The 13,822-nt window shown below is 37.7% G+C and overlaps 1 protein-coding gene across 1 annotated transcript in view; it reads left to right on the top strand.

The window, feature by feature from the left end:
- The window catches only part of LOC128873677 (uncharacterized), a 201,835-nt gene that overhangs the window by 154,640 nt on the left and 33,373 nt on the right, over positions 1 to 13,822 (top strand). The gene's annotated exons all lie outside the window — the stretch shown is intronic.

Genomic DNA, 13,822 nt, shown 5'->3' with positions numbered 1-13,822 from the left:
ACAAAATCTTAAAGACCACCCTGTCCGCGAATTCTTACAAGCAAAACACCCTTAAGTGTTCGAAATGGCGGTCTTGATCCGCCGTGCAAATACAGTATTGCCAAGACAAAGAAAAGGGCCAAGCGCCGCGGGGAGCCCCCGTGCAATCTGCTGAGCCCGAAAAGTACATTTCACGCTTAACGCGATCCCGGCGTCATAAAGAAAAATGTCGGTCGGGCCACGAGCCCGAGTGCCATAAAGTATCATAAAAACTGTGCCACGCTATAGCGGTCGCCTCTAATCAGCGATGATCCGGCAAAAAATCGTCCGTGGGAGAGAAGTCGCCCGGCAAACGCGGTGATTAACACGTCGGACGCTTTCAGCGCGTCAAAAGCGACAGGGAAGAAACGATAAAGAGGCAGAAAATGGAGGCGATTTTTGAAAGCTCACCAACGTTTGCTCGCCGGTCACGTATCGAGTCCGAGCTCTCTCCTCTCTCTCACACACACCGCGATCCCCAGGCTGGCGGAGTATCAACCGCACTTTTCCCCGCTGAAAAGCTAACAATGTGATCCTCGAGTCTTCGACTGAACTCTCCTGGCAGGGGTTCGCACGTGAACAGTTCATAGATCACCATGGAATCGTGTATAGGAGCTGCTTCGTTGCTCCCCCGAGAGAATTTCGTATTCTTTGGTGGTGCTCCTTAATATTCGGGGATGCTTCCGGAAGCGGCATATTGTTTTATTAAATAAAACGTTTATGTATTGGGGGAGTGAATGTATTCTTCGCCGTTGAAATATGTGGTTTCGCCAATCCTGTTCCTTCTTGCTTGCGCGCGGTTAACTGTTGCCTCTGACCTTTGATTTTAGGGTTGCTCGTGGTGTCTGGTCCCTGGGTATTTATTTGAGTTGTTGGTATGAAAGGAGCGAGGTAGTAATTTCAAACGTTTGGTTAGTGATAAATTGTGCTCTTCTCGGGTTGTTGGGAATTATACATTGTAAAAGGCGAAGAATCTTCGTTTGTCTAATTTTTGACTCTACACTCGCATTCTATAATTGTTATTTACTCCATATTTGAATTATTTTTGTATAAACTTTTGCTCTGAAATTATCTAATGATTTCAAGTCAGATTTGTTAATCAATACGCATTTATTGAAGTTTCCAAGACAATACTTTATAACATATTAGTAAGGGGAAAATTATTTACGAAAAGAATTCAAGTTAGTATAGATGCATTGCAATAGCCATTAGGTTGAGACTTGGGTTATGTGTATAGATACATCGTAACAAATATCAGGTTAAGGGTTGGTACTAATGTACCAAACGAACTAATAACTATACTAAGAATTATAAATGTGTGACGCACCCCTACATTCATCCAATTAAGTAAATAGTACCATTATAGTTTTTCGATAAATGTGTAGACACTTACTCCGAATGATGAATAATTTCATTAGGAAGACACCGGATTAAATAAAGTCAGGTAATTTTCAAATTCACGCGATATCCCACAGCGGATATATGCGGAACGTAGCAGGAGAGAGCGAATGAGAATCGATCAACAGGATTTCCAGGGAAACACTGACGATTCTGGCTGGGCGACAGTTGATCCGGGGATGGAGTGGACCGATTAAAAATCACTTGGATGGGATCGTCGTTTGGCCGGAAGGATGAAATGCGAGGTCCCTCCGCGCTGCCTTCGACTACCGACCAAATAATTCGACGATAGTCGAATTCCTCCCGTCGCGTGTAATTAGTGACCAGTTTATTGAACTTCGGCGGCGAGGGAGGCGCTCTTCGGCGAAAGACTCGAACGGGATTTTTAATTAATTCGGATTTTACCCGGCACTGGTTATTATAAACGACCAACTCTTTTCTACGATATCGGGGGAAGTAAACGAGAGTGAAAAGAAGGATCTGAATTTACGAAGAATTGGAGAACTGAAGAAAATGGAAATTTAATGTTTCTAAGACTTGATGTTCGTTGGAATATATCGTCAGCTAGTATAGCAAATAGTGCTTTATGTTATTTTATTAAAAAAATATATACGGAGTGCGTTACAAATCAGTCCCCATGATTTTTAGGACAAGTGATCTAACAAAAAAATGTTTTGAACGAAAGTTAATCGGTATTTAATCGACAAGAAATTTCAGTTTTAAAAATACCAACGAAAGATTTCTTCAGAAAAAGTTAAGCCTACCACGATTTCTTTAATATGTATTTTTACTTTAATAGTTTTGTAGACGACATCGAAGAAAGTACAAAATTTGTTTGCTATATTACAACGAAATTGCGAATTTTCACAAATGTTACGTACGTTAATTACTGGCACCCCTTATATTCCACGCAGAATATTTTACAATATATTTTTCCTATTCATTAACATGGAATTAATCAGTATACCAAAGTTAGCTATTTCAAAATGACGAAACTTCGTTTTTTTTGCACCTCTAAAAATGGCTCACGCGTCGTCTATTATACTTTCCTTTAAATGAGACTTAATCTTCATTTTAAAATGATGTAAATAAAATTATCACTGCCGCTTAGGCTCAAGTTTCATGTCCCGGGACATGAGAGAGTGGTCCTTACGAATACAATACATGGCAATATTTAATCGCTCAAATCATGCCGATCATTCCACGAAGACTAATACTTTCCAGCCGGTCGTCCGGTTTTCATTTCGTGCGTTCCTTTCCTCAAGGATCGCCGGGTAATCACGCTCGAGGTAAAAGCACCGGAAGTTCCTTGCCGAAGGCTCGTAATTACGTGTCGAGGAACAGCGGCCACAGTGGAGATAGAGGGCAAAAAGAAAAAAAAAAAAGATGGACACGAAAGATACCGAGGGGCGAGCAGAGAGTGCAGCTAAAACTCGAGTGAAGGTTCGGTCTGATTTATATCGAGCTTTACTACTGGACTCCCAGCCGATCTCGACTCTCGGTTTTCGAGGGCGCGCGCGATGCTCTCGCAGTTTCTGGAATCTGGATCAGGAATTTCTTTGGAATCCTCGCGGATTCCCCGTTTGATCGATAACCCTTATTCCTTGAAGAAAATCCTGATTCATATCTTTCAGGAGACGCGTGGGTTCGCGCTCCAATGAATTTATTAACCCGTTGCACACGGAGCCATCTCGTTGTAAAATATGCGAACTGGAATCAATGGTATTAAATAGTGTAACTATGGAATTCCGGAGACATATACAGGTCACCTAAGACTTGTCTTTTAAATATCTTTGTTGGTTTTAATGATACGAAGATATTTAATATACATGATGTTTGGTTTGGAAAGGGATATTTTATGATAGACAAAAAAATTTTCTTAAGGTCATATTTTCAAAGATCTCAAGGCCATTGACATTTTTTAAAATGAGATACGACATTTTTATTATTGTTTTACTACTAGCTAATGAAAAAAAAAATTCAAACATGTATAATATGTTAACTGTATACGTTGGAGTATTATTATATAAGAATAACTCCTCACAATGATTTTCTTGCAGTCAACATCATCTATAATAATATTACATTTTCACATTCTCCAGACATTCCATTAGAAATATAATTAAATGCCCAGAAGAGTTGAGAGTGGTATTTGAGATAGGTAGAATGAAACCAAACGCAAGTTAATGTTGACTGTTGCAAATGAAAACCAGTAATTTAAAAAAAGTTCTTCGCGGCAAACATCAAAGACGAACCCCCTGGAAGTGAGAGCACAGAGTGAAAAGCAATACGAGCTCGATTTTCTCGACCTCAATAATACGAAGCACGAACCAATTGCTTTTCGTGTGCGCGAAGGAATCCTATGCATGTAATATATTGCGAAAGGTATCTTTTTAGAGACCCACGACGTCATAACAAATCGATTGGAATGGCTACCGCTCTCCCCTGCTTATTCAACTTAGTAGAATACCTGTTTCATTTATTAATTCAAGGAAAACATAAATGTAATTAGTTTTCTTAGTATAGTTCATTTCAACCTGAGTATTTAAACCTAATATATGAAAAATCTTATGGAACTGACTCTCATTAATTTAATGAAATTAATATACTTTCTATTTTATTTATCAGCTCAAATGAAAATGAGAATGTTAATAAAAATGTAATTAGTTTTCTGAGCATAAATTTTCAATTTTAACTTGAAATTACCAATTCCAATAACTACTCTGTTAATTTTCTTAATATACATATACAAATTTCGTAGCAATCATAAAAAATTGACAACAAATCGATCAACAGGCCTCTGACATATATATTAAATGCTAAATATCGACTTACATATATTTAAAAACGTAAAAATTGCATTCAAGGTATAGCAATTATACGCTATTGTAATGTGTTTGAATGGAGAATGCCAATCGCCCGACAAAAGAAATAAAAAATTAGCTTTAGGCGTGGAATGGGAAATGAAGTTTACAAGAAAAAGCAATTGCCTCGTGTGTAATAATTAACTTCTATATTCAGACGAGAGAATGCATTGTAGTTAATTATTACCACTTTTGAGTATGCGCGGCGATTGTACAATGTGTTATTAAATGCGCCGACATTTTCGTCTAGACTAGGATTTTTTAATTTTGCTGAACAAATTTTTTTGGCAATTATAACCGTATTTAAAGTGGGATAGTATCGTACCTCTGCACTGTACCTGCGTGTTTTAATGAGTCTACGCATTTTATAGTGACGACGAGTCCAATTAGTGACACATACCAACTAAACCAAGAGTTGTAATTAATAACGTTATGACAACTGAGATTATTATTCCGCGAGTGTTTCTTTTCATTTAACATCTCAAAAGTCAAAGTTTTCATTGAACGAACTATTTACTCCTTGATCTTTGGAATATAAAATTGATTGATTAAGGAGTAATTTTGATCTAAAACTATAATATATGACAATTTATTTAATTCCTAGCCTTTGATTAATAAGCTTATTACAAACTGTTTACTTATAACCTTCTCAGGTTTAGTTATTCCAGATTAATCGTTCATGACTTCGAATTTGTTAATCGTTATTTTTAATCAAATCGTCTCAATGTCACAAGTCCAAGTTCACTCATACCAAAACAATTCCTTAACAGCTGAAGATTTACCAATAATTAAAAAAAAAAATATAAATAAATTTACCACCACACACGCGTGCCTCTGTCATTTGCGATTTCTACAGTAGCATCGTAGATCTCGTTTTCAGGAATTAACGGCAAATTATATTCGCCGCTTCACACTAGCGAATTCGTCAACCACCCTCTCCCCCTCTTTTTAGAGAGGACTGTATACGTCGACGAACAAACGAGGGAAATTATCTGCAACGGCTGAAGTAATAACGTTTAACTGCGCCTCCGCGAACTGGGAAAGAGGGCGGAAGGGCTGGAGAGAGCGCGGAATTATAAATTGTTGGGGCATAGTTGTAATTGTTTCGTCTCGCCCGGTGGTAGGCGAGGGAGGAGAGCTAGCTTGGCCAACCAGTGTCGTTTGCGCTGGCGATTCACCCTCGACCGTTTCGTCGGGACGAACACACTGTAAACACACACGAAAGTACGCGACCAGGCCGGCGATTATTCTACGTGCACTCAGGGCACCTGAAGGAAACCGAGAGATGATTTCTCCGCGTGACAGTAGCCCCCGCGTGTATTTTCAGAGACTTACGAGAACAGGGAATTGCCGGCGTTGAAGTCTTGGCGATGATAAGACCAACGAAATTGCGTTGCGGTCAGGGGTGTGTTACAATTCAGTGCTTTGTGCTAATCGATTTTCGTTCACTCTCGTAGTTCAGGATCATGGAACTATGATTTTAAAGGTACATTAGGTTTGGATTAGGTCTGTCAAGAAAGAGTGTATTAGAGTGTTAGACAGTTACACGGGGGTGCGTTTTCTTCATTAACTTCGAAGCAATTTTCCTTTTGAAATTTGGTATGTTTATTTATACGTACATATGTAAGGTTCTCGAAAATTGTCAACAGTCTTTCCTAATTTATTTACAAGTCACGACGTTTCATGTTGCGTCAAGCGCAACGAGTCAAATCTCTTGGTAGTTCGAATAAATGATCACTTATTTTGTTCCCTTTTTGTACTAGAATATAAATTCATTTGAATACTTCAATTTATCCTCACAATTCTTTGAAATCTGCGTTATGTATTTAACAATATATTTTAAATGTTATGTTCTCCAAAAATGGAGGACATGATTCCTTGGTCAGGTGTCTTAGCAAATTAGTAACAGAGAATGGTAAGACTTTTGCAGCGTATTTTTCTTTATTATTGGTGAATTTTTTTCTGATTTCTCGCAAAGACATCGATATAGAAAATATTCGATTACAAGTTAAAATATATAAACATACTTCTCGAGATAAAGAATCGCTTTTTGCTGGAATTTCAAATTCTTTGTTCGCGAAAAGTAATTATGTACTTTTAAACGAGTTTGGATGTGAAAGCATTTTACAAAGCATTTTTTTACGGTTTCACGCATGTTTTTAACATAGTACGAAACAGGGGAGTTTTTTAATTAAAATTGTACATAAAACGAGAGATGATTAAAGGAATTATTCTTGGATGAAGCAGTAATATTTGAAAACTAACCTTGGATTAGACGACGATATACCTGTCAACATAACTCTATGAGTTCGTACAAATTAATTATTTACTGATAATGATGAAGCACTGAAGCATGAAACAGAAATAAATTCTTCAATTCTTCTATATTTACACATACTTTTTTCTAAATATTATATTACATTACCATCGAGAGTGATGCTATTTTAATTTGAATAGTTAATAAAACACTTTGAAAAACCATTAATTATTCTACATTTTTCGTTTCATACAGCCGTCTTAATAGTTATTAAGTTAAAGTAATCGTGCACTCGACGTATCATGTCTAATGCAATCGTACAATTTAACGTAACGAAAACGTTGACGTATTAAACGAATAAGTTTCGAACGCCCGAGGTCAGTGTCGAAGTTGGAAAGCAGAAGCATGGAGGATTGTACCGATAACCGGAAGCAGATTGTCGGTGAACGAAAGGGAACAGTCGGTTAAGTGGTCCGACGGTATCTGCGAACGCTTCGTCGACCATGGTGGACGTTCATGGTCGGTTGGAAATGCTTAGTCAGTCGACACGAGAAATTATAGGTCGGGAACAGGCCCGCCAGGAATGCCATGAGTACTCGGCGAAAGCAAATACCGCAAGTGAACATTGTTAAACATTAAATCTCGCGTAAATGTTTGCGAAAACCCTCTGACAGACGATTTATTTACATTATCCCTGTCGGAGTAACCTTTGTGATTTCACGTAGAAAATTGTCGAGCACAAAGGTTTACGTTTCCTTTGACAATAGAAAATAAGGTAAAAATAATAATAATAAGGTGAATAACTTTTTTATTTTTTTACGGCTTTATAGACGAACGTTTTCAGACTTATTGGGTCATCATCGGATTCAATTACAGAATTACTTTTATGTACAAAAGGTACATGAAATTTTTGTGTAATGAATGTATAAAACAATATAAAAAAACGTCGAAAATTACAGGGACTAAGTGCAGGAGTTCAAGAAAGTTAATTTTGGTGAAATAAATTGACAATGGAAGAGAAAATAATAATAGCTGACGAAAAGGGGAAAGAGTCATCTGCTGCGAATTTATTTAATAAAATTATTTTATACAATTGTGAATCCTGGACTTATAAACTTGTAGACAAAGAAATGATACATTTAATTACAGTAATAACACATTCTCATATCTTTTCCTTCCCACTTCGATGTTTATTCTTTTTCAACACCTACCGAAAAGGAGTCGACTAATCACCAAACGAGGCACTTAAATAAACCCATCAGTAGCTGACCTGACGTTTGCTTCGTTCTAAATATTTCCCTGTATTAGGTCGACACTGTACAAGCAACTTATTATTCAACTCTACGCTGAAACTATCGCTTGTGTAATCGGTTACTCGCAATGCCAGAGAAGATAAACTTCACTTTGCCATCGAATATTAAATAGTCTTCCTCTAACAATCTCACGCATCGTCAATTAAAATCTTCCGCGAGATCGGAAAAGCCAGTTTCCGAAATTAATTTCGCGTCCACGCGAGAGCCAATGGTTTTAATTAACACGTGCATTGACGAGGAAGATGTTCCGTTTCCGTGGTAGTTCAAGTTGAACCTAGGGGGCTGGGTTAAACACAAAGCTTTATTGTGCTCGGCCGTACGTCGCGGCGTGTATGTGTGGGTGGACTCGTAGGTTGTGTGTAAGTCGAGGTTAATGTACCAAGGAGCGCATTACCGGTGGTGCTTACCGTGCGGGAACAGTAAAGAACAAATGCAGGAAAACCAGTGGTTGCTTAGTGTGTGACGAACGACGGATGGCAGATGTTTCTATGCGATAAATCGAAATCTAACACGTTTGTACAGCGGCCTTGTTAATACATTCAACGCTAGCTTCCTTCTTGGAATACGTTTACATCAATCTTCACGACGGACCGCACGTCGCTTTTTTCGATTGGTTCGAATCAGTTTGGAATCTTTCCTATTAGAATGTTTAGCATGACGGTCCCATATCTGCATTTATATTGCACCGTAATTCAGTTTATGAAAATAGTGGAATAATATAATAAAGAAACATTTCACGAAAAAGTATTTGTTGTGTATTATTTTAGTATTTTTTTAATTATAGGATTGGTTTGAACTAGTTTGGGAGTCTTGCTATTAGAATGTCTCGCTTGAAGCAACTGTAAAGAAATTTTAAATGATTCGACAATTATAATTTGACTATTTATTACGTGACTATGGATTTCTCTTATTTTGAACAAGCAAGCAATTTCTTTCTTTCGCATGTAACGTTATTTTGTTTTTTTTTGTTTTTGTTTTTTGTAAGTAGTAAGTGCCCGTTCGGTTAATCTGGGCGAAGCCATTACAAATTTTTTTGGGTTCTCTGATTTCGCCAGCTTATGATTTTCAACGTGGTTTCTCGCTGTTTTATCCCGAGCGCACGGTTTCTTGGTACATTAACCTCGCTTCCACGAGACGCATGTTAACTTTTACGAACACCCGAATAATAATGTTCAACGTGAAAATTGCACGTTCGCATAATTATTTGTCGGTGGAGTTTTCACTGATACTTTGCTTCAGCGCTTCCGAGAGACTCATTATCGAAGCTAAAAAGAGTCAATCTTCAATCAGTCAATCTTCGTATAACGCGATTAATTCGTTCCGTGTTACAAGAAATTCGGAGTTCATTTAATTTATCTTATATATTATGCAATGCATCACGAACTCCAGCAAACAGATCTTCTATTAAGGTAATTGTTTTCGACAAAAAAATGATTAAATGGAATTACGATTTTCATTTTCAAATATATTTAATTTTTCTATGTATCAGTACCAAAATCTCTGTATAGAGAGCTAAATACAATTTCAAGAACTCAATCATTCCAAATACCTAAGGGTATTTTTAACCCTCTGCAGTCCAGATTTCCTAGTTTCAGTACAGTTCTGTCGAGTCTCACACGACATAGAGCATCAAAGGGTTAATACACAACTAATATAAACTGCTTATCAGGGCGTTACGTGAGCGAACTCCTCGTTTGACGCATCGCTGGCCTCGAAAATGGCGATTCTAATTACCCCAATTAATCTCACCCCCATCGGGAACCGCCGAGGAGCGCACTTCGCGCCGGAATTGTTTTTTTCAACTGTACTGTAAAGCATCATTAAATCGTTGCTGGCTGTGCAAGCTCCGTGTCCAGCGTCGCGGGACCGTGAGAAACGGAACGAAAAAGCAGTGGAATTTCTGCGCTTCACGCCGCGAAATGAGTGGAGAGAACTCGTCAGAGGGGGTTTAGTGTCTAGAGCGGCGAACGAAAAGAAAAGACGTCTCGTTAAGGTGACTGTTTCAACCCTTGAAAATCCCGTCGACGAAAGAGGCCACGAGAGAGAGGGGGAGAGAATGTCTGGACGTCGACGAGAAACACGCTCTGTTCGACGTGCTCGTTCTCGCGTAACGGTGGCCGTATTTATTTTAAAGTGAAACGCTTTCTGCATCCCTAATTGATGTCGAATGCTTCCAGGTGGGCATAGAAATGCGTTAAATGCACACCATCCTTAACACTAGAATTACTACAAGTCGAAGTAATTTTATAGTCAACTGTTTTTGATGGTTTGCTTAGAAAATTAAGATAATATAATAAATAAAACAAATTTGAAAGAATTAACAATATGAGTCTCGCTTGAAAAAAGTATAAACATACATTAAATGTATAAATTAATTAAGTGAATTTTTAAAGTATACTTACCATTTAATTATAAATAACAACCATATAATTTTGGTCTTCCTTCGGTTGCATATTTCAAAAGGGTACATATAAATGTAATATCAAATATCGAAGCAATCTATGAGTTTTATTACTATGCAGATACTTTAACGGTAGGTTAAACATTTCTGTTTGAACTACAGTTATAAATGATTGCAAGGAAAAGCACACAATACATTTCAACCCCTAACAACCGTCTCTCAGATAAGGTGTTTCGGAGCGACCAATACAATCGAACAGATGTTTTCACGCGAGACTTGGTTACATTTTAAATTCCCTTTGATTCACGCAGGAAATTAGATACGACGTCGAATGGCTAACGTGTCTGTCCATTAAACATTACTTCCATTTGCGATCGTGTTTGTACACATTAACAGCGAAATGGTACTATCTGGTTTCCGTCGATCTTGCTATCTTGTAGCTAGTTGGATCCAATTAAAACAGATAGTACACGTCGCTGCCGATGCCTGCAAACAGAAACACAAGTAGGAGTAAACCAGTAATGAACAGACGCGTTAGCCAAGTCGTATTGTATTCCACGTCTACCAAATAGTGTCCAGATCAAATTTCTGAAATGAAACCTTCGACGAAAAAAAATTGTATTTCATGTATTCAATTCGCTTTCGCATCTGGGATTACTTCCGTCTTGATTTCACCATCCACCTGCAAACATCTTAGCTAATCGAAACTCATATATTTAATATTACTGTTATTATTTATGGTTAAAATCTTACCCTATCTCTTTATTTTTTCTGCAACTATACCTGTATGTCATGTTTCTATATACTTCAACTTCTATCATCTTCATGTATCCTCCCTTGTTATTGTGAATAAAATTTTTAAATAGAAAGTTGATGTATTAATCAACATATTTAGTATAAATCTGTTTTATTTTAAGTATTCGAGACTTTGAAGAACGTCTGGTTTCCAATGACACTTGTTACGCATCGCATCATAGTCATAAATATAAAAAATTCAAAATAATTATAAACCTAGTTTTTAAATAATATCTAAAAGTACGAATCAACTACAAGAGACTTTAAAGAATGTTTGATTTCCAATAATATTCGTTACGAATCACACCATAATCACCATTGTTGAAATAATAATAATAATAATTTTGAATAATCTTCGTGAAAAGATTTGTTTGTAACGATTGAAATTGCAACAGCTCGCAATGCCAACTTGGATTCCATAAAATCAAAGTTATTAACCCACTCCCACGAAATTCTGACAATATAGCGGAGCATCAATAGACAAAGGCCGCTTGGGAAAATCGATAAACATCCAGTACCCGCTTTCAAGACGTACAGAACCTCCGTGTACGCTTCAGACAATGTTTCAATTAAGGGCTTAGGACGGCGTTGCGGTTTCACACATACTGGAGAAGCCATGGCCAATGTAATAAGCGAGGTTCGACCTCTTGAAGATTCAAGACGGCCTTAATAAACCAAAGACCACCCTCTCGAGAACACCTTGAAACCCTACTCGAGAATTCGAGCGGTCGATATCGGTGGCTGGGCAGCCGCAAGAGTCGTCGTTCTCCTTTTCTGTGGGCAATAAACAACTGGGATTCGTGATGTATGAAAATCAGCGCGAGGAATGCTACAAGTGTCCAGATTGCTGATTCTTGTTTTGATTACTGAAGCGGTAAGATCCAGCCTTACTTCAGCGAGAAGCACGTTCGTGGAATTTTAGCACGCCTCGCGGCAAACTATCTTTTGATTTGCAACGTTGGCAACGTTTGCAATGTTGATTAGATTAGCGAGGTCCTATGCAGATTATTGATCTGCAGACCAGAAATTAAGTATTAAAGATACAAGAGTAAAGAAGGTAACAATAAGTTTTGAATTATTTTTTAATGTAAAATTCTTTCTTGTTACTTAAAATGTCTAGAATCTATATAAACAATAACTTCAACTGTTTCTTCGCAGGTCCCACCGTAATTCTAATAGAATATAATAGAATCTACTTCGATTAAAAAAATTGTACCGAAAATGTATTACTCATATTTATATTTAATAACAAAATAAGCAGTTATATACTATACAGTATAACTTACTATATATCAATTTGAGCTTGTATACTGAGTACAAACGTGATCGATTTCGTGCAGAATGACCCGTGCGTAAGAATTGCAATCCACGTCCAGACGTCGAATGTATTATAAACGGGGGAAAGAACATGACCTTTACCTCCTTCCAACGTCTTGGTCGGGAAAGTTTCGGTCAGGAATCGCTCGGTTCGATACCGAATCGAAGGAAGGAAGAAAAAAAAAAGTAACGTACAGAGAACGTGAACCGTCGAGTTCTCTACCCTTTGTGGGGTGGAGCCCTCTAAAGCTCTTCCTACATTATTTTATCCCCCTTCTTACCGCCCCCTGAGGCCTCTTTCGCTCGACTGCGCATTCCTTTTAGCGATTTCAACCCCCTGCCGACCGTCGCCGCGGTCGCGATGGGCGACATCCGCTTTCGTTTCACGTTCTACGAGCCCTCCACGCGTTTTCTCCGCGCAGCCACGTCCGTTCCGGAGCTACTGCAAAAGGAGATTGCGGAATTTTTAAGGGAAATGCTTCTTTCACTGGAATCGAAACTGGAGATGATTAGGCGGTCTCGGGTCTTACTTGTGGTTCCAGGACAAGCGTCCCGTTTCGCGAGCTCGAGAAGATTGAACGACGGGTCAGAGTGCAATCGATTATCGACGTTTGACAGATTCTCGAGAGCTTTTGTTTCTCTCGGAGCCCGTGGTACTTATCTGTGTCGAGAACTACATGCTCAAGATCCACGAAGAATGAGCTTGATGAATGTTGAATACACGATTGCTCTTATGAAATCGTTTCGGATTTGGTCGAGTTTGCACGTAGTGGGTTGACTAGGAATTATTAATTCGAAGAAGCACCTTTGTCAAGGGAAATAGCAAGGGTGGTTTCGATTAATAGTTATATATTAAAAACTCAACAATTATTTTAATGTAATCATAAAGACGAACAATTCAGTATGTATAATTTAATACGCATCTATTTAGTATATTAAATATTGGAATAGATTTTTCAGAGTATATTTTTTACAAAAGATGAATTTACAGACTTATGATTTAATTTAGAAACATATACATATAAAAAGTAACGAATTACCATAGGAATGAGACTACATATTCTACTTTTAGTTTATGTAGTGTATTCATTGTACTAGCCTACGTATAATCTACTGCTATATTTATTGTCATAAATAAATAAACCAGTATAGTTTTTTAGTAAATGTGTAAACACCTTAATGTTGGAGAAAATTTGTACGACCATTGAAAGCTTAATTTAATGTATAAAATTTGAATAAAGTCAAGAGGATTACAGTAAAATATCATGTTATAAATCCAGGGATTACAGAAGTTGCAAAAGTTTAAGTTCTGCCACGTTGTTCTGTACAATCCCTAAAAAGTGTGTTGTTGACAGAGTGCTAAAAACAGAAAGTAGAATCCTGGAGGCATGCAGTGTATCTCCCAGAGGTAGAAATATGCAAACCGACCTGACTTTAGCAGATGAAGAAGCAGACCACC

Source organism: Hylaeus volcanicus, chromosome 3 (assembly GCF_026283585.1).
Source record: "Hylaeus volcanicus isolate JK05 chromosome 3, UHH_iyHylVolc1.0_haploid, whole genome shotgun sequence".
Taxonomy (NCBI): domain Eukaryota; kingdom Metazoa; phylum Arthropoda; class Insecta; order Hymenoptera; family Colletidae; genus Hylaeus; species Hylaeus volcanicus.
This window is presented reverse-complemented; position numbering and strand designations above follow the sequence as displayed.